A 26,183-nucleotide genomic window follows, 5' to 3' on the forward strand; every position below is an offset into this window, starting at 1 on the left:
TAAGCATTTCTTATTATTATTTGAAGCATAACACGATATTCTGAGGAAATTCCGACCTTACAAAGCGTTTTCCGAGTGAACAATTCACTACACAGCTTTTAGTTTATGCAGTGCTTCAGATATAGTTCCTCTCTCCTGCGTCGTCTACATGAGCTGAAATACTAATCATTTGCATATGCCAACCTCCTCTTCCTTTCAAGAAATTTGACGTTCGTTAGATCATTCCTTCCTGCTGTTGCAAATTTAATGGCCAGCACTCTGTGTTATTGAATTTCATCTATGCATTGATCTAGATTTGGTGTTATGTGTTACTACTGCAATAAGTGGTACAAATTAGTTGTACAATGAGTGGTACTAAGTGCAGTACAAGTAGTAACTGCAATAAGTGGCACAGAGTGCAGTACAAGCAGTAACTGCAATAAGTGGCACAAAGTGCAGTACAAGCAGTAACTGCAATAAGTGGCACAAAGTGCAGTACAAGCAGTAACTACAATAAGTGGCACAAAGTGCAGTACAAGCAGTAACTGCAATAAGTGGCACAAAGTGCAGTACAAGCAGTAACTGCAATAAGTGGCACAAAGTTCAGTACAAGCAGTAACTGCAATAAGTGGTACAAAATATGATTCAATGAGGATATTTTTTTTAATTCTTTTACAACTTAAATGTTTAAAGTTTTTAATACATAGATGAAATATTATTAATATCGAAAAAGAATGCTTAATGTTTTACTGAAATCGTAAATAAACTATACATCACGGTGCATTGTAATTCAAGTAGATCCGCTGTATAACAGTGCCCTTTTTTCATTTCTTTCTATTACATTTATATTTATTTAAGAGAAATATATTTTTATTAATATTTATTTCAGGATTCAAAATCATTATTTGTTTCCTGAAATTAATATTAACACTTTAATCAATTTTTATTGAAGAATTGTTTTTTACCCTACAACTTTATGTTAATGTACTTCTACATGTATATATGCATAGCAGTATGCATAGCCATAAATAAATTTTGTACAGATTTTCAAGAGGATTTTAAGTCTAACATTTAGCGGGCATATTTAGAAGTCTCAGGAAAGTAATTTCACAAATGTTAGAAGTGGAATCATGTATGTTAAATAACACCAGAAAACAGTTTTATCGCTAAAATACTATAAAATTTTCTCTTAAAATTCAAATATTCCAAAATTTTGGTGTCATTGTATTTCAACCGTTAATTGTGGAAGAAGGGGAAAGATATTAGTAACCATTTATTCATATCACACAAAATGTTAAAAAATAGAAGCACATTTCTCCCGCTTTTTGAAATCCTTTATCTAAATTTCGAAATAAAGCGACATCTCGGAAGTGAGCAGAAAAAAAATTTCCTCTTCTATTCATGGCTCGAATATTGGCTGTATAAGAGTATATAGGTGAGGTAGCTTTTTTATGACTAGTCTACTGTCCTGCCGTCAGGTTCTGAGAGTGACAGTTCTTATTATCTGTGAGCCTTTCCCCGTTTCAGACCACAAAAACTTCCATTTCGATTCCTCGGGGGCTGACTGTAAAATTTAATTAAAAATTTAGAGGTCTAATCCGATTGAAATGACAGTCATTTCGATTTAGCTGAGTTTAATTTTGGAATTCCATATTGATCTAAAAATGATTCACTTACAGTCAGCTCCGGAGAGATCGGAGAAATAGAGATGATAACCACGATTTACTCAAAAACACTGTTACGACAGTTAGAAATCAGTTACAAAACTCAGAAAAAAAGATACCTCAATCCCTAATTAACAGATCTATGATTATATGTAACACTATTCTTGCTTTTCTGTAGGAGTCAATGTGAAAAGGAAGATTAATGGTTGTAAGTGTCTTTAATTTCTGAAAATGGACAATTTATCGTGAACACATAATTTAACGATGTTTATATATTTTGTTGTAGATTAAGCTCTTTTAATATAGGCTTATCATGCATTGGAAAATGCTTCAATTACAATGACCCCCATCCGCTAACACTGCTGATATCTCAGGCAATTTTCGTTTCCTTTTCATATTTTTGCAGATAAAACATATTTTTGCAGACAAAACATTTTTGCAGATAAAACAACATTAAAAAAAACATTGATAAAACATTGAGGGTTTATACCGTTCCTCCGAAAACATACGCATACACACACGAAAATAATCTGAAAGTTTTCAGGCTTTAATATCGCCCAAAATGATTTGTTATATTTTTATGCACTTGCGGAACTCGCAGTCTACCGGTATATTGTACTCTCCCCTGCTAATCCTTTATTTATCTTTTTAGAGCACTGTTTTATCTTTTTATCTTTAAAGCATTGATTTATCTTTTTAATCTTTTAAAGCGTTGTTTTATCTTTTTATCATTGTTTTATCTTTATGTTTTTAAAGCATTATTTTCTTTGCTCTTACGCCATGTACAATCCAACAGTAAAGTAACAGAAGTTTTAAAAATAGCATTTTTGCATACGTGTTAAGAATGCTGAATGCAGTGAGTGAATTAAGTATTGGCATACATTTTTCTATATTTTTAAGTCATTTCTCTGTTTGGGCATATCAATCAATATTCAGTCATCATACTGATATGCATTGCAAACTTTTATTTGACTTTTTATTATTAACATTTTTATGTTAATTTTATTTATTAAATATCGTGTTTTTCTCGCTTACGGCACATAAAATTCAGTTCAACCAAAAAAAAAAAAAAAAAAAAAAAAAAAAAGAAATCACAAAATATTTACAAACAGCATATTTTTAGAATTTAAGATTTTGAGTCTGGAGTGCTGAATATAAAACTATTTTATTCTGTACCGAGTAGCCATTGTTTGCTTTCAAATTTTAAATTTCGATATTTGGGCTTCTAGGTGCGTACGTTCGGGTGGAAGATTACGCTATTCAAATAAAGTACAATAATATTAGTTTGAAACAATTTGAAAAGTGATTCGCGGTTTATAGTAAACCGATGTACATTCCCGTTTCGAGACTTACAGCTGCTTCTGAGTTTTGAAAAAATTCTGAAATGTTTCAGATTTTAACCGTCGCTCCAAAAGTTTTCTTTAAGGTATTTTACGCGCTTTTCGAGCTCGCGGTCTACGTAGTCGGCTGTAGCACTCAATCCTGTTAAAGCATTTTTTTAGCTTTTAGCTTCCTTATTAAGTATCATTTTCCTCACATTTACGACATATACAATATAAAACAGCAAATTAACATAATTAATATGTAATTAAAAACACTTTAGAATTCTCAATGCAGTGGCAGTGTTGGTATATATTTCTACTGTTTTCTCAATTCAACATATCAGTATTCAGTTTTCTTAGCAAGATGACTAGCAAAAATTTTTTTTTAATTAATAACTTTTTGAGGGTTAACTATATTTATTAAATATTACGATCTTAACACTTATCCAAAAAAATTAAATTCAACATCAATATCCCAAAATATTTAAAAACAGCATAACGTTAGAATTTCCGATTCATAGTCTCCCGCACTGGAGATAAAAATGTTTTTTCTGGACAGTGTTGCCTTGCTCACTTTGAAACCTTTGAGTTTGTTAAGCAAAAATTCGTTAAAATGTTTCAAAATATGAAATAGCTAATGAAACAAATTCGAAATTCATAACTCGGAGGTCCGGGTGCCCATGTTCCGGTGGAGGATTACGTTATTCAAAATTTGATGGTTTTATGTACTGTCATTCTTTTACAATGCGAGAAACATTATAAGGTATTTCTCCCGCCTTTTTGGCATGCCTTCATGGTGTGGTGGTCTGCACGCTGGGCGCGTATTCTAGAGGTCCGCGATTCGATTCTTGGGGAAGGTGTTGCTCATTTTTCTCTCTCTCTCTCTCTCCTACTTCGGAATAACCTAATGTCTCTACAACACACATAAATTCATGCAGATTTCTTCATTATTTAGTTTCTTTAAAAGCAAGAAAGACGATAATATTTGATGGCGACAATTTTAAATTGAAGCGGACATTTTTTGTGAACCGACGCAAATGCCATTTCGAGACTAATAGCTCTAATGACCCTTTGGGCCAAAAAATTATCTTTAGATATGGAAAAAAATTTCAACTTCGTTAACTACATTTGATTTGGCAGTAGATTTTACGCGTGAGTTATCTGTTTAAAAAAGTTTTACCATATGTAATTTTTGATTTTCTGTAATGGATATATACATATATACTTGTTGAAGTAAGTAATTATATTTTCTATTTCAGCATATGTAATTCCTCCTATTTTACAATGCATGCACTCATTATTTTCAACGTTACGTGACATCATTAGATGAAGATTTTAAGATTAGTCCTTTATTTTAATTTTTCCACTTAACTAACTTAAAAATAATTTTTACTAATGGATACCATTATCTTTGTTGTTTGAATTCCGATAAAAATATGTTTAATATACTTTTATCACGACAAATAACCTTGACTAGTTTGTTTTAAGAAAAGGTTGCAGCTATGCCTCTGATTTCACGTTCAGATATGGATTAGAGCATTTACACATGTTATTTTTGTTATCTATTAATACCTTAAAATCCGTTCATATGAAAGTCCTTTCGCGAGATTGGTAGTGACGAGAGTAGGAAAATAAAGACTGTTAGATATTCCTCTCTTTAGTATTCTTTCTAAAATTTTGCAGCGAGTACGTAAATAGCCTTCTGCTACTTTGTGTGGATCGAATAATTTTGTACCTGTAGCAAATGATCACATAAAATTTTACATTAGATTATATATATATATATATACTCTAATGTAAAACATACATATACATAACATACATATACATAAAACATACATATACATAAATCTGCCGTCTCATTATAAGTTATTCCTCCAGCCTTCTTAGCATGCTTTCGTAGTGTAGTGGTCTGTTCGCTGGGCGCGTATTCCAGAGGTCTGTGGTTTGCTTCCCTACGATGGCAATGCTCATTTTTCAAGTCTCCTGCTTCCAAAAAAATACCTAATGTCTCTACACAGTTTCAAATGAGGATTCCTTAAATCTAAATCTTCTGAGCAATGCTTGCAATAGGTAAAAACAAGGAGACAAATCTCTGGAAACGCGTAATGCTGGATGAAAATCATTATTGTTCATAGAAGGTACATTCTTGAAATTAACTAATCTTATCTAGTTTATATTTTGAAGCTCCGTTTAATTAAATTTCTCAGGAGTGATTACTTTTGTATGTAAGGAGAATAAAATAAATTTTCTTATATTTCTCCATCCATAATATACATATATGTATACATATATACATATATGTATATATATATATATATATATACATATATGTATATATGTATATATATATATATATATATGTATATATATGTATATATATATATATATATATATGTATATGTATATATATATATATATATGTATATATATATATATATATATATATATATGTATATGTATATATATATATATATATGTATATATATATATATATATATATATATGTGTATATATATATATATATATATATATATATATATATATATACATATATGTATGTATATATATATATATATATAATGCAACACTTAACAAGATAGTTTTATGATTTCTTCAAATAATACTTTAAGAAATGAAGTGTAACATATATTTTCAAATTTAAGAAAGATGTTTCTTATATAAATTAATCTATTCATGCTTTAGCTTGAATTTTAAAATTGCCGTAATATAATATTAATAAAACTAATTGTAATTTTTCATTATCAAGACTCAAAATTTTAATAAGGTTTGAGCTGCAGTTTTGAAAAAGGTAAATTAAATATATATGAAACGAAATTAGCTTTTTATCTCAAAGAATTTATATGTCATAGATAGAAGCATCTACTGCTACTAGGAAGATTTAATTTAAGGCAAATACTTCAGTTTTAATTTTTTGATAGCACTAATTAATTAAATTGAAAGATAAGAAATTTAGTTGAAGGAAATTATTAAAAGATACAGAAAAATACCAGATAACAACGCGTTTAATTATATTTAAGGTTTTAATTTAGTTTCACCAAATTCAAGTGCAATAAGGGAAAATAAAAAACTAACTTTTATAAAATAGGAATCTAAATCCCAGTTATCATTTCCAGTTTGAGATATTAATTACATCTCAAAACGGGAAATAATCTGTATTCGTTTTAAAAATAAGTTTCATTTTTTTTTTATGATGGTAGAGGTAAATTTGTTTAGTTTTAGAGCATTTTTTTTAATTGTTTAGAACTGAGTAATGTGGTTTTGAGTAAAATGTTAGAGGTAGCATTGAGCAAAATGGTGCACAACTCTGTTTGGCGTAAAAACATTTCTTGTTTAACGATCGCATGCATAATATCACATGCATAAAGAACTCGATTCCGTATTAACGAATCGCACGCGAATTTCGTCTCGTATTTGAGAGTTATTCATTTTATTCTCTACCCGAATTGCCTTCAGATAGTGAATCTGATACGGATCCCGGTTTTACATGTGCAAAACGTCTAATGTTGGGTGTGCTTTTGAAAGGTGGTGTCACTTTATTCGAAAAGTATCACCATGGGAAAAATGAAGAAACTTTAAATATGAAATGTAAATAATATAAATATCTTTTTACCCAAGTTACTTTTTTTCCCTTTATACGCATGTAGTCATCATATCAAAGAGAAGAGCTTTTTGTAGGGGTGTTTGCGTTTTGCAGGCCTCCCTGTGGCACATCCTGGGTAATGCTAAATCTGCTACTGTATTCAGAATCTATTGTTATTGTTTTTTAATCGTAGGCAAAATCTTTTACTCTATTACCCGCTTCCCAGCAATGGTCGCTTCAGCACTCTCTTCGAAGCTCTATTCATTCAGCCCACTTCGGACACATACAGAATTAAAACGGTATGTTGTAATACTATATGTCCATACAAACAAGTTCAACAACGAAAAAGGAAGGGAAATAAATACGATTCTTAAAAAGTACTGTAAATGATAGGAAAAAAAGAATTTAATTACGTCCAGAGAGGCGCTTTTTTAATATTTTGTCTGTTACCTTTATTTATTAAATATCATGTTCTTCGCACTTAAACCATAAAATTCTGTCCAAGAGCAATATTGCAAAGTAGTTTTAAATTGAGCATATCTTTAGAATTTCCGATACAGCGCTTGGCGAGCTGGAGATAAAAATATTTTTTCTGTACAACATTGCCATTGCTAGTATTGAAATCCTTGAGGTTTTTAACCAAAAAATTTGTTAAATATTTACAAAATATGAAATCTATAATAAACCAAATTCCAAATTTCAAATTTGGGCTTCCGCATGCCCATATTCTCAGTAGGATTACGTCATTTAAGATTCGATGGCTCTATGTACCGTTGTTTTGTCACAATGCAATAAATATACATACATTTGTGCAGATTCTTCATTATTTAATTTATTCATAAATAATGCTTGGCTCTAACATTTTGTGGCAACAGTTTGAAAAGTGAAACGGATATTTATAGTGAAACAACGCAAAATGACAAGCAGTAGTCCTTAAGGGACAAAGCCAGTTCGAACTAATCATATTGTTGCGTTCTACTAGTTCGTGAATTTGGACTGACTGACGACAACATTTAATGAAGAAGAAAAGCACAATTTATTCATCATTATTACACAAGACAGTTCCAAAGGCGCGTTACAGTCGTCGAAAAACTACGATAAACAGGCTCAAACAATCAGCAAAACACAGCCTTCAGGTTATCAGTCTATAACGGTGAAGAAGTATCATCGAAACAAAAAAAAAAATATCTTGCAGCTTCAGATACGTGGGTTTTCTTATAAAATGTTTTCTACTTATTTTTTCGCGCGTTACAGTCGTCGAAAAGATACGATAAACAGGCTCAAACAATCAGCAAAACACAGCCTTCAGGTTATCAGTCTATAACGGTGAAGAAGTATCATCGAAACAAAAAAAAAATATCTTGCAGCTTCAGATACGTGGGTTTTCTTATAAAATGTTTTCTACTTATTTTTTCGCGCGTTACAGTCGTCGAAAAATTACAATAAACAGGCTCAAACATTCAGCAAAACACAGCCTTCAGGTTATCAGTCTATAACGGTGAAGAAGTATTATCGAAACAAAAAAAAAAATATCTTGCAGCTTCAGATACGTGGGTTTTCTTATAAAATGTTTCTACTTATTTTTTCGCGCGTTACAGTCGTCGAAAAACTACGATAAACAGGCTCAAACAATCAGCAAAACACAGCCTTCAGGTTATCAGTCTATAACGGTGAAGAAGTATCATCGAAACAAAAAAAAAAAAAAAAAAATATCTTGCAGCTTCAGATACGTGGGTTTTCTTATAAAATGTTTTCTACTTATTTTTTCAGTTGCAGCATGCTATTATTATATTAGGATATACATTCATGATACAAAATGAGCAAGTAATCAGTTTCCTGGTTTCATTTTCCAATAAACTGAAGCCAAAGATCTGAATGTTAGACACATAGTCTGAAGAGATCCTCGTGCCTATGATATGTAACTATAACTTTATTTTAAATGCTGCCAACAGCATAAAATATTTAAATACATGAATTATACTAGAATAATATAACAATATTTTTATTTATGAAATTTATTTTAGGTAAGATCAGGAGCAGTTTAACTACCGAATATTCATATGCTTATATTTCTTTTAAGACGACAACTATAAGCCAGAATTAGCTATATTGGCATCACAACTTTAGGATCACAAGCTAATGACATCGGTGAGAAAAATCAAGTTTATTCAATTATGCATGCTTTTGTAATAATTACAGCTATAATTCTAATTTTCGAGTTTAAAGTTTAAAACATATTGCAGTTATTTTCTCAGCAAAACTTATCTCATTATTCACCAAGAAAGACTGCTCTAAAATGAAAGTACGGCTGACCGTAAACGTCTTCTCTGCTTAATTTTGACCTGCAGCCAAACATGTTCGCCCATGCTTTTGCTGTGCAGGTATGCTAAAGATACTGCATTATATGCTTCTACTCTACTCTGTCTCCAGATCTTTCATAATCATGTAACCAATACAGTAGGAATGCTTTTTGGGTGGTAGAGATAATTATTCAAAATTATGACTCCAGCGGTATTCAAATATTTATTTATTTACCAGTTAAATATATATAGTACAGGAAAGAAACTTATCATTATTATACAAACTCAAAAGTCAAAAATATAATAATTGTATACAAACTCAAAAGTCAAAAATATAATAATTGTATACAAACTCAAAAGTCAAAAATATAATAATTGTTGTTCCAGGTTTATAAGCTTATCGTCACCATGGCAACTAGTTACTATGCGATAAATTTAATTGTTGCCACAGCTTCATCTTGGCATACTTATCATGCAGAAGACATTCACCGTATCAAGAAATGTAAATCTACTAAGAATTTGTAAACTAGGTAGAAAACATTCTGCTAGTTTGTCTGTATTGCCGTGTAATAAAGTATGATATCGATGTATCTCATTCTCTATGAATTTCAAAAATGATCCACGTGATTATGAATGAGGGCTAAGCTACGTTGAGCGGATTATTGCAGTATGTTTATTACATACACGCTGAACCTAGCTATATATCATTGAAATAATATTTAAGTGAAACAGTGCATTAATCCTTTGCAGCATGGTGTGCTCGGTCTGGGAACACCTAAAACTTTTCCACAGAAACATTGAATGAAAAAGGATTTATAGGTTACTGAAGGTTAATATGAACCTTCTTTATTTATACTAGATGGCAGCACAACATAAACCAGTCCATATATTTTAGTCATGTTTCGCTTTTAAAGACCCTCATTTTTCAAAGAAACCTTTCAGACTTTTTTAGAATATATAAAAGGAATAGTTTGAAAAGAAATTGCTATGATAGTTTCTTGGCTGTGTGCTAATCTCCTTATTAACCAATCCTATATTAGTTTTGAATATTTATAGGTGGGTACACATTTTTAGTCCAAAGGGGCTTTGTCCCTGAAGGACTATTGTTTTCGTTTTGCGATTTTGCGTCGGACTCATAAACGTCGGTTCACTTTTCAAACTGTTGCCACAAAATGTTAGAGTCCTGCATTATATTTGAAGAAATTAAATAATGAAAAATCTGCATAAATGATTGTCTATTTCTCGCATTGTGATAAAACAATGGTACATAGAGCCATCGCATTTTGAATGACGAAATCCTACTGCGAATATGGGCATCTGAAATCCCAAATTTGGAATTTGTTTTATTATAGATTTTATATTTTGTAAAACTTTAGCGAATTTTTGATTTACAAACTCAATGCTTTAAAAGCGAGAAATGGCAACGTTATATAGAAAAAAAATACTTTTATCTCCAGCTCGCGAGACTGTGTATATCGGAAATTCTAAAGATATGCTTAATTTAACATTATTTTGCGATATTGCTCTTGAACTGAATTTTATGGTTTAAGTGCAAAGAACATGATATTTAATAAATAAAGGTAACACTCAAAACGTTAAAAAACGCCCCTTTGGACGTAATTTAAAATCTGAAATATTTCAGATTTTTTTTTTTTTTTTTTTTGAGAGCAGATTTTAACTAAGAAATTATTGGGGCGATTTTCTGAAGGTCAGTGGTAATTTTATCAGTTAGCTGTCTGGTTTTTCACAAGAGCAGTTCTCTTTCGTTCAAAGAAGTTTTGTTAAGCTACGTTTTGATAGTTTTGAGTTGTAGACGTTTATTTCATTTTATTCTATAGTTTATAATTTATAATTGTAGATATAATATTAGTCTATTTTTTTCTGATTTTTAATTATTTTGCAAATATATTGGAGAAAGCTGGCCATTTCTGAAGCACTGAAAGTGCTACACGAATTGCCTTCAGATAGTGAATCTGATACGGATCCCGGTACATGTGCAAAGCGTGCAATGTTGGGTTATGCGTTTGATGGGTGGTGTCATTTTCTTCGAAAAGTATCACTATGGAAAAAAATGACGAAAATTTAAACATGAAATGTAAATAACATAAATATCATATACCCAAGTTATTTTTTTCCTTTAGATTCACGTAGTCATCATATTACCAAGAAGAGCTTTTGTGGGGGTGTAGAGTAGCAGGCCTTTCTGTGGCACACCTTGGGTAATGCTAAATCTGCTACGGTATTCAGAATCTATTGTTCTTAATCGTAGGCAAAATCTTTTATTCTATTACCCGCTTCAGCACTCTTTTCGAAGATCTATTTATTCAGTGAGCTCGCTTCGGACACACATACAGAATTAAAACGGTTAGTGCTATCTTTACAAAATTTTACCTACATACTTCTCTAGGCCTTATTAGGCTGTCTACCATTTTTTTTCGAAATTTCAACTTTAAAATGTAACAGGTAGTGTTAACGTAATTTTGAATCAATAAAATCCAATATTAATTGCATTTAGGACTTAACAATTTTTGCTATTAATCATTCTTTAGAGGAAAATGAATTTTGATAACGGAAATATGGGATCACAATATACTGACAGCAAAAAGTTCTGAGCTTTAAAATCATTTTTCATTTCGATGCCATAACAGCACTCAAATCTATTTTGTACCAAAGCGAACTTTCCTCAGAATGTTTAAACTTTACATACGAGAAAAGTAAAGCAATGCAATAAATTTTTAAAAAAAATTGTTGAAATTTTATTTGCCGTTTCAACTACTGTAGAAACCTCTTTTGGGATAAAGATTTTATTTGTTAATTTGAGCATAATTTTAATTTATCCACAGCTGAAAAGAGATCGTCCTTATTTTCTCAAAATGCATTTAGCCTTCGTATTTGTTGACATTGATATCACCACTCATGTAATTTTTTCACATTATTTCTGGTTTCGCTAGATTGTTTGCGTCTTATAGTTATCCTGTTTCAGAAGTTAAATAAAACTGCATTGCAAGTAAGCAACTGAAAGGAAAATATGATTAAAATGGATGACATATTTGCCGACAGCCAGATTAGATCCTCGCGTTTGCTGAAACATTTTAAAGTAAGTTATCAGATTAGATTTGTTGAAACAGAAGCTTTGGAAAGAGAAGATAAATGTTATTTCAAATAAGTGGATTTTCGCGTTCCTGAGGCAGCTGAAAAGGTTAAGTGGGAGTATTGTTGCAGGATGTTGTTATAAAAATAAAACTGCATTAAAGGATTAAATGTAATAGAAACAAACCTTTAGAACACAAAGTCTTAAAAGATCAGTTAAATTTTTGATGGGCTAAAACTTAAGCATTAAATTTCGTTATTCCTGAATTAGTTCAGTTAAATCCACAATGTAACGACTGATGGTGCCGATTTATAAAATGTTTCTTCATCTTTCAGATACTAATTTGTTTTTACAAGCATCTAATTTGATTTATTCCTACTAAAAATAAATTTTCTTCAAAGCACTTAATTTTAGATATGAGCTGAAAAAGCAAATGGTACTTGAATCACGAAATTATAATTTCAATAACGTTACAGTTTTCATTGCTAGTTGGGACACAAATAAGTTTGCATAATAAGGTAAATTTAGTGTTTTAATATGCACGATCGAGGGAAATATTAAATGATGGTATTTAACTTAAAGTTATGTTTTTAAAATTTTCATTGCCGGGTGGGTCACAATTAAGGTTGAATGGTAAAGTAATTACAGTGTTTTAATATGTACGGTCGAGGGAAATAGTAAATGATGGTATTTAACTTAAAGTTTTGTTTTTCCTATTTCATATAAGAAACATGTGCAACAATATGCTCTAGCATTAACAATTTCTGCTCTGAACATTCGACAGCAAAATGAGAAACTGAATACCAGAATGATCGTGAAACTGAAAATACAAAGAGTTTATTTGAATATTTGACTACAAAGAGATTATACGAAACCTGCAATTGTCGGCTATGGTAAATGGATAAAACCACTTCTTACAACGTGAAACATCCAGAAACGAAAACCTCTTGAATGTTCTCGTTGTAGCACTCATGGTGCTATAATTTCTGACAGTGACTTAAGCATTCAAGCAATAGCAGGTCATAGCCGCTCTCCTTTGTTTCAAGATGTACAATGTTTACTCACATATTTTCTAACAGGACAAAAACCTAAACTACATTAGACACATATAGGAACATAGGAACATTGAGCAACGAAATGGCAGATAAACGTTTTGCAAAAGAGGCAGCATATGATACTACAACAGCAATAACCTATTTAAAAATCCTATATCACTTTTAAAATCAAAACTTGAACAAGACTCAATTTCACAATGGACACTCATGTGGACACAAGATAATACGGCAGACGAACTTTTAGGTTCCTACCAAAAGCAACATGAAATTTAGTTACAACGAATAATGCAATAACATACCTTCCAACAGCACATGGACTCTTCTTTTCATACCTCTTTCGTTCCGACTTGTATCATACAGACAACTTCATATATGGATCAACAAGAACAATAGATCATTACCCGTTTGAATGCACAATCACTAAAGACCTCCACTTTCGCCCTTTCACAAATGAAAATGCCCAAGGATGGTTTAAAAAACTACTCAAAAGTAAACCCCTTCGCAAGAAACTTAAAATTAACAGAATTTCTTATAGAAAAGTGTGATAATCTAAAGGCAGCATAAAGTAAGGCATCACAATTTAACATTAGTTATTATTTCGACATAATTAGCATCATTTCCTGACAGCATAACATCAGTCTACAAATATGAAACTTTCTGTAGGCTAACTACACTTACTACCAATAAGTATATTTGGACACTTATGAAAATGACGATATCTACGGTCCTAAGGTACGTCACGGACTCCGCCGGTATATATCGTGTAGGAAACAGCATCGGCTTTAGTCGCATGCAAGATGCCTCGCAGTTCGGAGCTCTCTGATTTCGGGAAAGGTATAATTATCGGGTATCAGAAATGTGGCCGATCCTTAAGAGACATATCTAGCGATCTGAAGTACCCAAAATCGACAGTGGCCTATGTGATTAAGAAGTGGGAGGTGAGCGGTGATTGTCGGAATGTGCCCCGAGTCGGCAGACCAATGAAACTGGGAGATAGAGACCGACGAGTGCTGTCCAGAGAAATTCGGAAGAACCTCACCCAACCGATGGCCCTCATTCGCGAGGAGTTTCAACAGGCATCCGGGAGTATTGTTTCAATGAATACCATCCGTAAGGAAGCACATCTGCTTGGTTTTCATGGTCGTGCTGCTGCCCATAAGCCTTTGATTACAAAGTCCAACCGCGCTGCTCGGTTAATGTGGTGCAAAGCACATCGAAATTGGACCGTTGATCAGTAAAAATGGGTTCTTTGGAGTGATGAATCAAGGTTCAACCTTTACCGTTCGGATGGCAGGGTCTGGGTCTGGCGTCTACCTGCAGAATATCTCCTGCCAGAATGCATTGTGCCAACAGTCAAGTTCGGCGGTAGTGGAATTATGGTCTGGAGGTGTTTCTCCTGGTATGGGCTGGGACCCTTGGTCTCCATTCATGCTAAGCTCAACTCCGATGCCTACTGCACTATTTTGGATGACAATGTGCTTCCTACGTTGTGGCAGTTTTACGGGTTGGACCCCTGTTACTTTCAGGACGACAGTGCCAGTTGTCATGTTTCGACGTTAACCAAGGCTTTGTATGGTGCCAATGGAGTTCATCGAATGGATTGGCCTGCCCAGAGTCCAGACTTGAACTCTATCGAGAACTTCTGGGACGAGTTGCATTGCCGAATTCAGGGGTGCACTACCCGCGCAAAATCGGTGAAGGAACTTCTATGTCTTCTCCAAGCCGAGTGGAAGAAAATACCACTAGCTGTCATACGAAGACTTGTGTAAAGTATGCCCCGAAGGGTCCACGCTGTAATTATCTCCCGTGGAGGCTCTACCAATTATTGATTTTGAATAAAGTTAGTTTTTCTTTTCTATCACAGGTATCCAAATACTTATTGGTAGTCAGTGTATATAAGAACATACTTCAGACTAACTATTAACTTTAACAGATAATAAACTTTAATAGACTTATGAACTGTGAACTTTTATGAATAGTAAACTATTTATGAATTATGAACTTTTATTAGCTGCGAAATATTTTTGAATTATGAACTTTAATCAGCTGTGAACTATTATTACATTTCAGCATACCATCAAAATCCTATATTATTTATTATGTATATAACTGCAATTTTGCATTTAACTCTTCTTTGTATTCTACAATATCCATTCTATATTCTATGCATGTATCTTAAAAACGTCTGTTAATATTTATGTGAAAACCTGTCAATGTATGTTAAGTACATGTCAAAATTATGTTTACATCAAAATCAAATTTTTATTACAATATTATAAAATTTTAAGTAAACATGGTCCCCCTGAGTGAGCAATAAAAGCTGAAAGTCTTCATGGCGGCACAGCTGCTCACTCAGTGGTCTCCTGTCTCCTGTAGCATTCATGAAGCAGCATCGATTAAGATTCTGGAAGTGTTCGAAATGATTCTTATGTGCCTTCCTGTATCGATAGTTCTGCATCTTTATCGATGCTGAAGATTAGGGCAATAGTATATATCTTGCAAGGAAGAATTACAACAAATGTGAGACAGATGGGTGGTTTATCTTATGTGAACCGGCGCCACATTGACAATGATAAATTCTCAGGATTCTCAATAGTAATTGGCGCCACATTATCTGGTGAAATGGTGCCAAATTATTAAGCGAATTAACTGAAAATCTTAGACATGTATTCCAAGAAATTTATGGTTGCCGTTTTATTTCTCGAACGCATCGAGAAACAGCTTTTAGCTCTAATTCTTGAGCACTTGGCACTTTTATGCTTTTTTAATGAATCAACCAAATAAAATCTCAAATGAAATTCTTTTTTAAGCATTTAGGTTTTAAAGTGGTGCAGAAAATTCATAATGCATGTATATTATAAAATTTTCAGCTTGCTATTACTGCTTTATATTTATATAAGACACTAAACGATAAGTAAGTACAATGGTTGAAACAAAAAGCGTCATTTTAAGAATACCAGTTAAAACTTTTATGTGTGATTCTGAATAATCCAGGAAAAAAAGAGGTATATAAAACTGACAATCAAAAATATCATCTGTATATAAAGATGCCCTCTTAATAGAGGAAGTATTCTAATTTTGAATCCTGGAAATGTGTTGACCACTTGCTTGTTTTCATGGATTTACTCATTTGCAATATAAATGCAAGTCCTCTTTAGAAAATTCTCCATGAATGCATCTCTACCATCAAGATGATAATTCGGTCGTGATTATATTATATATAAATTAACAAACAAATATAATAGAAGGAATATCTTCTTATTTGCAGAAAATATTACAGAGAGAATGAGAAATAAGAAAATTTATCTTTAAAGGTGAATAAATTTAGAAAGAAATGATGTATAAGTCACACTCTTAAAAAAAAAGACATCAGTTCATATGGCAGTCGGTTAAATTCAGAAAATATTCATTTGCTATTACGTGAAAAAAATATACCACTTGTATATGACAGAATACAGCATATATGCTTCAGGAATCAGAAATATTTACTAGGTATTGGATTTTTCTGGTCACTAAATCTGAATAACATTTTTGAATATAATTCACAAAGATAGTTTAGTTGAATCGTATTCGATTTTAGAAATTGAATTAAGGCTATTTCTAATGCTGCCAGTTATATTGTAAGCATGAAAAAGCTTCAGTTAATTTAAAATGACTAAAAATTAAACACATTTTTCTTTATTTAAAAAAAAAAAAAAAAAAAAAAAAACATAGTTCTAAAAGCTTCAAGTTTTGATAGTAACTTAAATGGGTTTGTTCAGGTGTTTTTTTATAGGTTCGTTGAGCTCGCAATCTATCAGTCCTCTCCCGACTCACACCTATGAACCAATTTTTCTTTCCTTTGCCTTTTAGCTATATTATTAAGCTTTCTTTTCTTAGTAAGTACATCACATACAGTTCAACAGCAAAATTTTTAAAAGCTGCATAGTAGCATATGCTTAGAATTCCCGATGCAGTGTTAAGTGTTGGCACACATTTTCTATTTTTTCAGTCTTTTCTCAGTTCATACATATATCAAACATAATATCAAAGTTCAGTTTCTTAAGAAAATGAACTTTGATATGATTTTTTTCTTAACAAAAAGTTTTTTTTGTCTCTTCATTATTAACTTTTTATGAGTTAACTCTATCCATAAAGTATCCCGTTTTTCCCACTCGCATAAAATTCAATTCAGCAGAAAAATCACAAAATATTTAAAAGCATCATTCCTTAGAAATCTTGATGGAACGTTTCGTTTTGTACATTTTTTTTATAAATGTTTTCAATTATTGTCTTGTTTCTCCTTGTAATTCTAAATTTAAACAACTTAATTTCGGTGTAAATCCTAAATGTTTCATCATTTAAATTTGCACAATCTTGATCTTGCTCTTCGAGATTTGTTATCTCGAAAAGCAAGATCATGAAATCTTTGAAATATTTGGTAAAAAATTACTTTTACTTAGCCTCTTTTCATTGGCACACAGTAATAATTCTGGCTATATTTTACCAATCCTGAAATTTGAAGAGATGTCGTTTGAGGAATGTTCCTCAAATACTCGAACAGAATTGAACCTTATGTTCATTGTTTCTTTCGTATTTAACATTTTACTGGCTAATACATGTTGCTGAATTATATAGTGGAAGCTGACAAAACTTCGTATTTCGACACCATTTTGATAGAGTTGTTAATCCATTTATGCGGTCTATCATTGCTCTTGTTCTATCTGTTGCTATTTTGACGATTTAAGAAGTAATAGTTTCAAATAAGAGGGGAACTTTGTTAAGATGTTGAATATTATCTATACTTGTAGTTCTCTCTTTCGAAGAAATCATACCCAACAATTATCCTTTAAATCTTCTGTCTCGCCATCACATCATCAGCTGCCCAGCAATCCAGGCCAAACTGTTTAACACTGGCATTGAAGAACCAGTGGACCTAATTTATACTGATAGAGCTCGAGATCGCTAATTTTTTTAAGTCAATTTTTTTAAGTCAGTGTTTTGTGGATAATTTTTTGTTATTTTTTAGATAAAGCTAAAAAAGGCCCTTCAAAATGACTCTATTCTCTCATTTCAGGGGTAATGGGTACTTTAAATATAATAACATATAAAATAATAACATTATAACATATATAATCATAAAAATATATATAAACATCTATAATATATATAAAACATGTGAAAAAAATCATTTACATTTTTGTACAGCGGTAGTTAAAAATGGACACATTTTCTAGAAACACTAATATAATGCTACTACTATCACACTAAACGATCCAAGCCATTTAGTTGCTATGAGTCACAAGTAAGTGTGTTTGAGTGTTAAAATTGACTCCTGTCAGTTAAATCGCTTCACGATGACCCGTCGACCGCGATCAACATGTTCGATAGCTGTGTTATAGAAGATTTAAACATTGTGTACATTATGAAATAATTATAGTCGATTTTGTTTCTTTGAAAGCAAGAAAACTTAAATGATAAAAAAAAGCTTAAAAAGTATTGAAATACGTTTTAAGTCTGGCTAACTTTGATATTTATGTTTATATCATTTTTATGATTTTAATTACTCATATAATTTGAACGAATTTAATTACTTATATTCATGCCATTTTTTTTGCTTATTACGTGCTCCGCCTTTGGACACTACACGGAAAGAGAGGGATGCCCCGTGGAAGTCTTTTTAAGGGGAACTGGCTCCTATCCACGTTACACATGGAGAAAACCACGAAAACGCCCATGCAGCCAGCCCGTTCGCCTGGAATCGAACCCCGGAAAGAACTACCAGTGTTGAGCGGCTTCTACCGCTCGGCCGGTGGTGGGCCATTCATGTTATTTGAATAATTTTTATGTTTATCAGTAAAGGTAGTTTTTAACGTTTTCATTTAAAAATTACAAATTATTACAAGCAACATTTTTCTAAATATATTAATTTACGATTAAAAATATTATAAGAGTTATGGTTTAATTTGTGTAGTTACCTTTATTGAATATTAAAGGTATTCTCTAGGCAACTTTAATGTATTTGGAACTCTGACCGAACTGTTTTGGGGACCTTCACTTAAATCCAAACTTAACGAAATCATAATAGAGCATTTCACAAAATATGTATTTTGGTGTTCTAAAAAATTGTTGGTTATTTGGCCGGCGCCTTTCTGCATTCGGAGCCCTGGACGGTCGAAAATAACAACGTAATATCACTCTGTTTGTTTAAGCATGAGATATGAAAAATGAGAAATGCCTTCAACGAACTCGAAATCTGGACCTTCTGGTTAATAGTCAGACGTGCTTTTTATTACATCACGAATGCAAGCGATAAGAAAACTAAAGATCCTTTAGGCCCATATCACACGGCGTTTGTTTCACACGAACAACTGCTTCGGAAAATTTTTCTGCCTGGTTTACTATTGAAAGAAAGACGCGCGACTTTTTCCTTCCTTTCCAAAAAAATTGCAGGTTGTTCGTTTTCAACCAATCAGCTATCAGCTTCAATTGCTATCAGCTTGTTTGTAGTGGGGAATCAGTTTCCCCTGCGTTAACCCCAAAGCGATCTGTTTTGATTGGCTGTTGTGACAAAGCAGAAAAATTGTTCCAAACAGTTGTTCTTCCGAAACAAACCGACGTGTGATAGCCCCTTTACATTTTCCCTGGGTGCGGCAATGCAGGGACTCAGCCGCTATATCTAGATGGTGACGAATTATGTCCTCCATATTTTGCTCTGGAGTCCCTGTAGAGCCTAATTCTATTTTTTTTAAGCCTGGAAATAAAAAGAATAGCCAAACGTATTTCAAATATACCAGGAAGGCACACACGTTATGAAATGAGAAAAATTCCTTACATCACATTTTCGCGTTAGAAGGGAATCGTATTGTCATCACAAAATACTATAAACGCTTAGGTATATTTCGTAATTATCCTTAACTAAAAAAATCAGTTCAGTTCTTTATATTCCAGTTCTTAATATTAACTGTTCTTACTAAAGAAGAAAGATTTAGATCTATATCATACTTCGAGAATCTGAGTTTTTGTTTCTGCTAATACTAATACAACGTATAGCTATCGACTATATAAATTTAATACTAATCAATAGGAGCACTGATTAAATTTGCTGGAAGTACATGAAAAAGTAGAAATAAATATAATTTATTAGAATAGCTAGTTGTGATTAATTTTCTCATTTGAAAGCCTATGGATTTACCCGAATATCTAAAGGGTTTTAAAAAAAGTTGCATTGTTTTATGATCTAATTAAATCGTTATTTTTAATATAACTTAATTGATTTCTATCTGAAGGGCAATAACAGCTTATAATTAAAGCTTATAAACTTACGAATTATTTTCTGAATGCGATCCAACGAAGAGGATTCAGCGACTGCGATTCAGCGATATGCTTTAGGAATTTACCTCAAAATATCTAGAAGACGAGTAGGAATTCCTCTACGTTTATTGCGATCATTCTCTTGATCCATGCCGTCTCTATGTTTGATTAGGACTGCACTGGGATCAAGATATAGATAATTCCATGAAGACTCATCTATTTAATGTAATAATGTGTGTAACTGTTGCAGTTTGAAGCATAACATGTATCTTAAAGTAATGTACATAATGTTACATAATTCTATGTAATAAGCGAATATAGTTGTAGAGAAGATTGAAATGAAAAGGATCATTCTATAAATAATTCGTATAAGGAGGTTCATCAATCAAGCGGTTTTTAATAATTAACCCAAAACAAACATTTTAGCAACAAAATTTTGTAGAGATGGTAAAGAAGCTTAATATTCCTTTAAAATAGATGCATTTGTTGTGATTACATTGGCCAAAAGCGATAAAAATGTATGCATATTAAACATTTAGAAAGATAAGTTGGAAGAAAAAAAATCCTGTGATAAAACTTAGTGTAAAATGGCATCCAGTGAAAATTTAAAATCGCGAAAAGTTTAGTTCAAGTAAACAACTATTTTGAAAGATTAGCTATCATTTTGGCTTCTTCGCCATTGTCTGATGTTTAGAATTATAATTAATAATATTTTTAAATATACAAGAAGCCCTAACGATATATATATATATATATATATATATATATATAAACCTGTATGACACGAAATAAAGCAGGCATTTGTCAGTGTGAATTTTGTTTTTATTCAGCGTATGGTGAAACCACTTTAATAAATTTCCTAATGGCAAACATCTGCAACTACAGTCCCGACTGCAAGATGCTAGATGCAGTAATATATTCACTAATAAGTTTATTTTACCTTAGCTTTGATTTACATACAAAAGATTTGGAACTTAAATAGAGTTTGTTTACTGTAACCACATGAGATTGCTATGATAATCTTAGAGTACTCGGTAACATATTTTCTTTGCAGATTGTCCAGTTTCTACCCATTTTACAGCACTACTGATAAAGCGCGACCAGCTTCTCGAATATAAATCATACAATTTCAGTCACCCTGGGGGAAAAGCCCCAGGATAACAATATAGATGACTTTTCTTATGATGTTTCATCGAAACAAACTTTAATTATTCCAAAAAATGTTATACGAAGTCTTGTTGTTATTGATAAAATCCATTACCAGAAAAAGAATACACCTGCAAGGAATGCATGAACTTGATGCGCAATAGTTTGAATGTAGCTAATCAAGATAAGAAAACTTTTCTTATCTCGATTCCATTGACTACCAACTCTTGTAGATACTTGTTCGACTTATTGTGATAATGGGCACTGAAGTCTTCCATGGAACATTCTCTGCAGCAACACAAACTCTACGCTGGATATATTCAAATTAATCCGCGTCTTGTGCTATAATTTTCACTGACAATCGGCATATATATTATCGCCATCAAAATAATGCATAGGAAGCGTGAATCAATAAGACTAATTAATATTTCCCAGTCGTTCATGATCCAACATCGATAATCTAGTGTACGTTTCCATCCACCGTCGTCAAAGGGCTGAAGTTTATAGAGAATCTTCAAAGAGTGCGTATGCAGAAATCTTCAAAGAATGATGTGCTGTCAAATATCTTTATCTCTGTTACCAGTGCAACCAAATTATATCCTGAATATAAGTGCGAACATGTGAGTAAACCAGATTCAACTCTATTCCTGGGGTATTGACCTGAACCATTATTACGCTAAGATACTAATCCAAAAACCATTTTGACATCATAGGATTTTCTACCTTAAACAACTTCAAAATTAGCAGTTTTGCTATTCTGCTGTCAGGTGACCAGAGTTTACAGAAAGTTGGTCCCGATGCTGTATGTCATTGACAAGTGTAACTGTATGTCTGAGACTAAGCAGTATCATAATGCAGTAACTATGCTGAAAGAATTTCTAAGCTAGTTATATTTATTGTAGGAAACACAAAAGGAAAGCTTTTCATAATTTTCATATTTTGTTGATCATGTCTTTCACAAGTTATTAGATTAGGAAACAAATAAGGCTTTTCACTCAAAGCGTAAATAGCAGCTGACATAGGCAACTGATATGTTCATATTCATAAGCTGGCAGCTGACATGACAGCTGGCTGATCTTCAACTAAGTTCATGGAAAATGGCTGATCTTCAATTAGAAAATCATGAAATCTCATGTGCATATTTTCTCTCATAACGTAACAAATTATTATGGGAAAAATGGAAGACTGATATCAATGTATTCAGAAAAAATGCTCTACTCAATAAAATAAAATTCTAAAATTCGTTTTCTTGAAGTACTCTTTTAAAGGAGTACACCTTTGCTCGTCATCGGAAGTATTCATAATATCAGATAAGACCGTATAAATTAGCTTTTTTATATTGCAAGACACTTCACATTTTGATAAGTGTCTTCAAGGTTTGAAGTATAACAGATAAGACCTTGGGGAAAACATTTTTGATGATAGAAGTGCGTTATAAATTTCATCATAAATTAGGTATTTATTTATGTCACTCGTCCCAAATGGAGAAAGGAAATATGAAAGAGGAAGGTAAATAAAATCCCTGAATTGTTTACTTTATAAAAAAAGCATCACCGCCCAAATTTTACACCAACTAAATTTTATTATTGAATTAAGATAACCGCATTAGACATTTTCCTGCTTAGATTCCTCTTTTTCTCTTTCCTGGTCACCTAAACAGAATTTTTTTAAGGAAATTATTAATATATTTTTCTGCGTTTTTGAAGTTCATTGTACTTTTTTTCTAGTAGGAATGACACGGACGCTTTCTAATTATTTGGCAAGTGAACGTAATGAATAATATTAAGACGTACAGATAAAAATCAAATAATTGGAAAATAAAATATGCAAATACAACATTCTAATATCAATCTTCCCTAACGATGAAGCAATGTACAGTACTTACAATAAAACGTGCATGCTAATTGGCGATAATTTATGATTGTTGTCGACAGAACATGTTGTAATGTGACATATTAAAATTTCTTAAAATTAGTTTGCCTTAATATTTTGTTAAATTATATTTATAAAAAAATGATGCTTTGCGATTATATAAATTTTTCATGACAGTTTAGTTTAATAAATCATAGATGAACGTTTTTATATTCGTTCAGTTGCATTTTCACATACGTCAAAAGGTATTTTAAATTTAATAGGATATAAATATAAATGTAAATAAAAAATAGATGTTATAAATAAATAACATATTTGTAATACTTATTTATTAATTAGTGAGTTTTTATACAACTTCAGAATACGTATTTCTATATTTTTTACTGAATTTTAGTAAACAATTTGATTACTTCGTATTTATAAAACCTATTTTTCCAGCACCTACTTATATGAACAGAACAGCATATTTTATAAATATTGCATGTTCTTCTTATTAATAATTGCATTGGTGGTTAAACCATAATACTGAAAGCCACAAGGTAAGTATAAATAATTGCAGAATTTCTGATAAATTTACACCTCATTAAAAAAAAATCCATTTAAATTTAAATATGAGCAAAATTTATTTTTTGCTCTCATGACTAATATTACTCCACAAAATAAAATTATCTGAAATTTTAATAAAAAATTTGACTGCACAGGCTGCACATCATAGAGTTTTCAATTTCATAAAAATCCCTGCTCCAAGTGGCAAAAAAAGAATTCTTTTCACGTTCGAACCGCAAAAAAGAATATTTTCCTTCAAGAAGGGTAAAAGAGTTTTGAAGTGGAAGGTGAAACTGACAGTGGTGTTTGATTGGAAATGAAATATTCAGAAGCCGGAGAAAATAATAAGTTCAAAAACAGAGGGAAAAAAAAAACTTTGTTTTTCTTTGCTATTGAGAATCGACATCAGCGAAAGTCCATTCACTGTCACTAATGTATTTCTGGCATTCCATTGTCATGATACCGTGCTTACAAATGCATAGAAGACATATGTTTATTTTATTGATAGATTATGTAAAAATATGATTATTTCCTTAATATTTCTTCAAAATATGGGGATTTATGCTAAACATACTTGAAATTTTTTCTTTGGAATCAGGATGAGCTGTTGAGCTTCAATAAAGATTTTAAAAATTTCTATGGACATCTAAAATATTTGGTGCTACTTTGGTAGACGGTTGCACGGATTTTTGGAGATTTACGTTGGCGCGATTTCTACAAACGTCAGCCATCTTGAAAAACGCTGTTTTTACGCATAGTAAAGTATTCGAAACTTAAAAAAAAAAAATAAATATCGTTAGAAATAATGGATTAATTTTTTTGTTGAAAATGTCATTTTTTAAAATGGCAGGCAACTGCAAATAAATACATTTACTATGAGTATAAAATACTAAAGTAAGGTTATTATTACTTTCATATAGCAAAGAAGAGAATAAAAACACCGCTATAAAAACATTGGGCCAACGTTTAATTAGATTAAAATATTACTGAAATTGAATATCGAAATAAAAAACATCATCCAACATTTAAAAGAATTAGAATATTATTAAATTTAAATACTTTAAAATACGTTATATATAATATATATATATATATATATATATTATATATATATAATATATATATATATATATATTATATAGAATAAATACATTTACTACGAGTATAAAATACTAAAGAAAGGTTAAATTATTACTTTCATATAGCATAGAAATAGAATAAAAATACCACTATAAAAACATTGCGCCAACGTTTAATTGGATTAAAATACTACGTAAATTGAATATCGAATTAAAAACCATCATACCAACGTTTAAAAGAATTAAAATACTAATTAAATTAAATACTTTAAAATAAGTAAATAAGAACGCTTCGTACACTAGAGCTAAAATGACAGCAATTAGTTTATTGTTGGTAAAAAAGGAGGAATGTCTAATAATTTTCTTACCGTTACAGCGGGTATTTCTTCCAAAATGACCACAATATCATATACGGCAGTCTCAGAATCGGCTCTTCTAACGGTCTTTCATCTGTGATCTACATTTTCGCACTTCATTGAAGAAACAATTAGCGACGTTTCCTTCAAAAATTTAAAATAAATTTCCTCTGACCCTTGTAAGAATTTATAAATAAATCTTTGATTAGGAAAGCCAGGCTGGCGAAAATAAGGTCTCAAAGGACAATTTTTTGATCCCGAAATGAATTTTTTGATTGAAGGATTTCGAAGATATGAATTAAATTTTAAAATGGCGCGGTAATGCACAAATTTTCAGCAACCTATCAGGGAGCTGATTACAGCTCATTAATGCACAAATATTCTAAAACCAATCAGAGAGCTGATTACATACATAATAAAATCATTTTAAAAAAGAAATGCAAAATTAAATTGTATTTTAATATTTAACAGCCATAAATAATGTTTAAAACATTAGATTAAATTTATAGATATTAAAACCAATTACTTTTAAAGTAAGGTGACGTCACTAGTTACATGAAGAATAAAATGATGTCTTCTATGTACATAACAAACATTTATTTAAACTACGAAGACGTTGAACAGCAGAGTAGAAACATGATATTACACAGCGCTTAGCCCTTCTCGCTTACATGCATTACTCACCATTGACTTTGGCTAACTGCCTACTAAGTATAAGTATTACGCAGCAGAGAACTTGCTTATCATGCGCATGCGCTAGGGGAATCGACGTCGGTTGCCAACATACCCCCTTTCGACGTTGATTCTCCTATTCCTGAAAAATAAAACAAAATACATATAAAACAGTATTCAATCCTACAATTGTACAACAGTTTT

This window comes from Stegodyphus dumicola, chromosome 4 (genome assembly GCF_044657685.1).
Source record: "Stegodyphus dumicola isolate Sdum_Otavi_A_Nest chromosome 4, ASM4465768v1".
Classification (NCBI taxonomy): Eukaryota; Metazoa; Arthropoda; class Arachnida; order Araneae; family Eresidae; genus Stegodyphus; species Stegodyphus dumicola.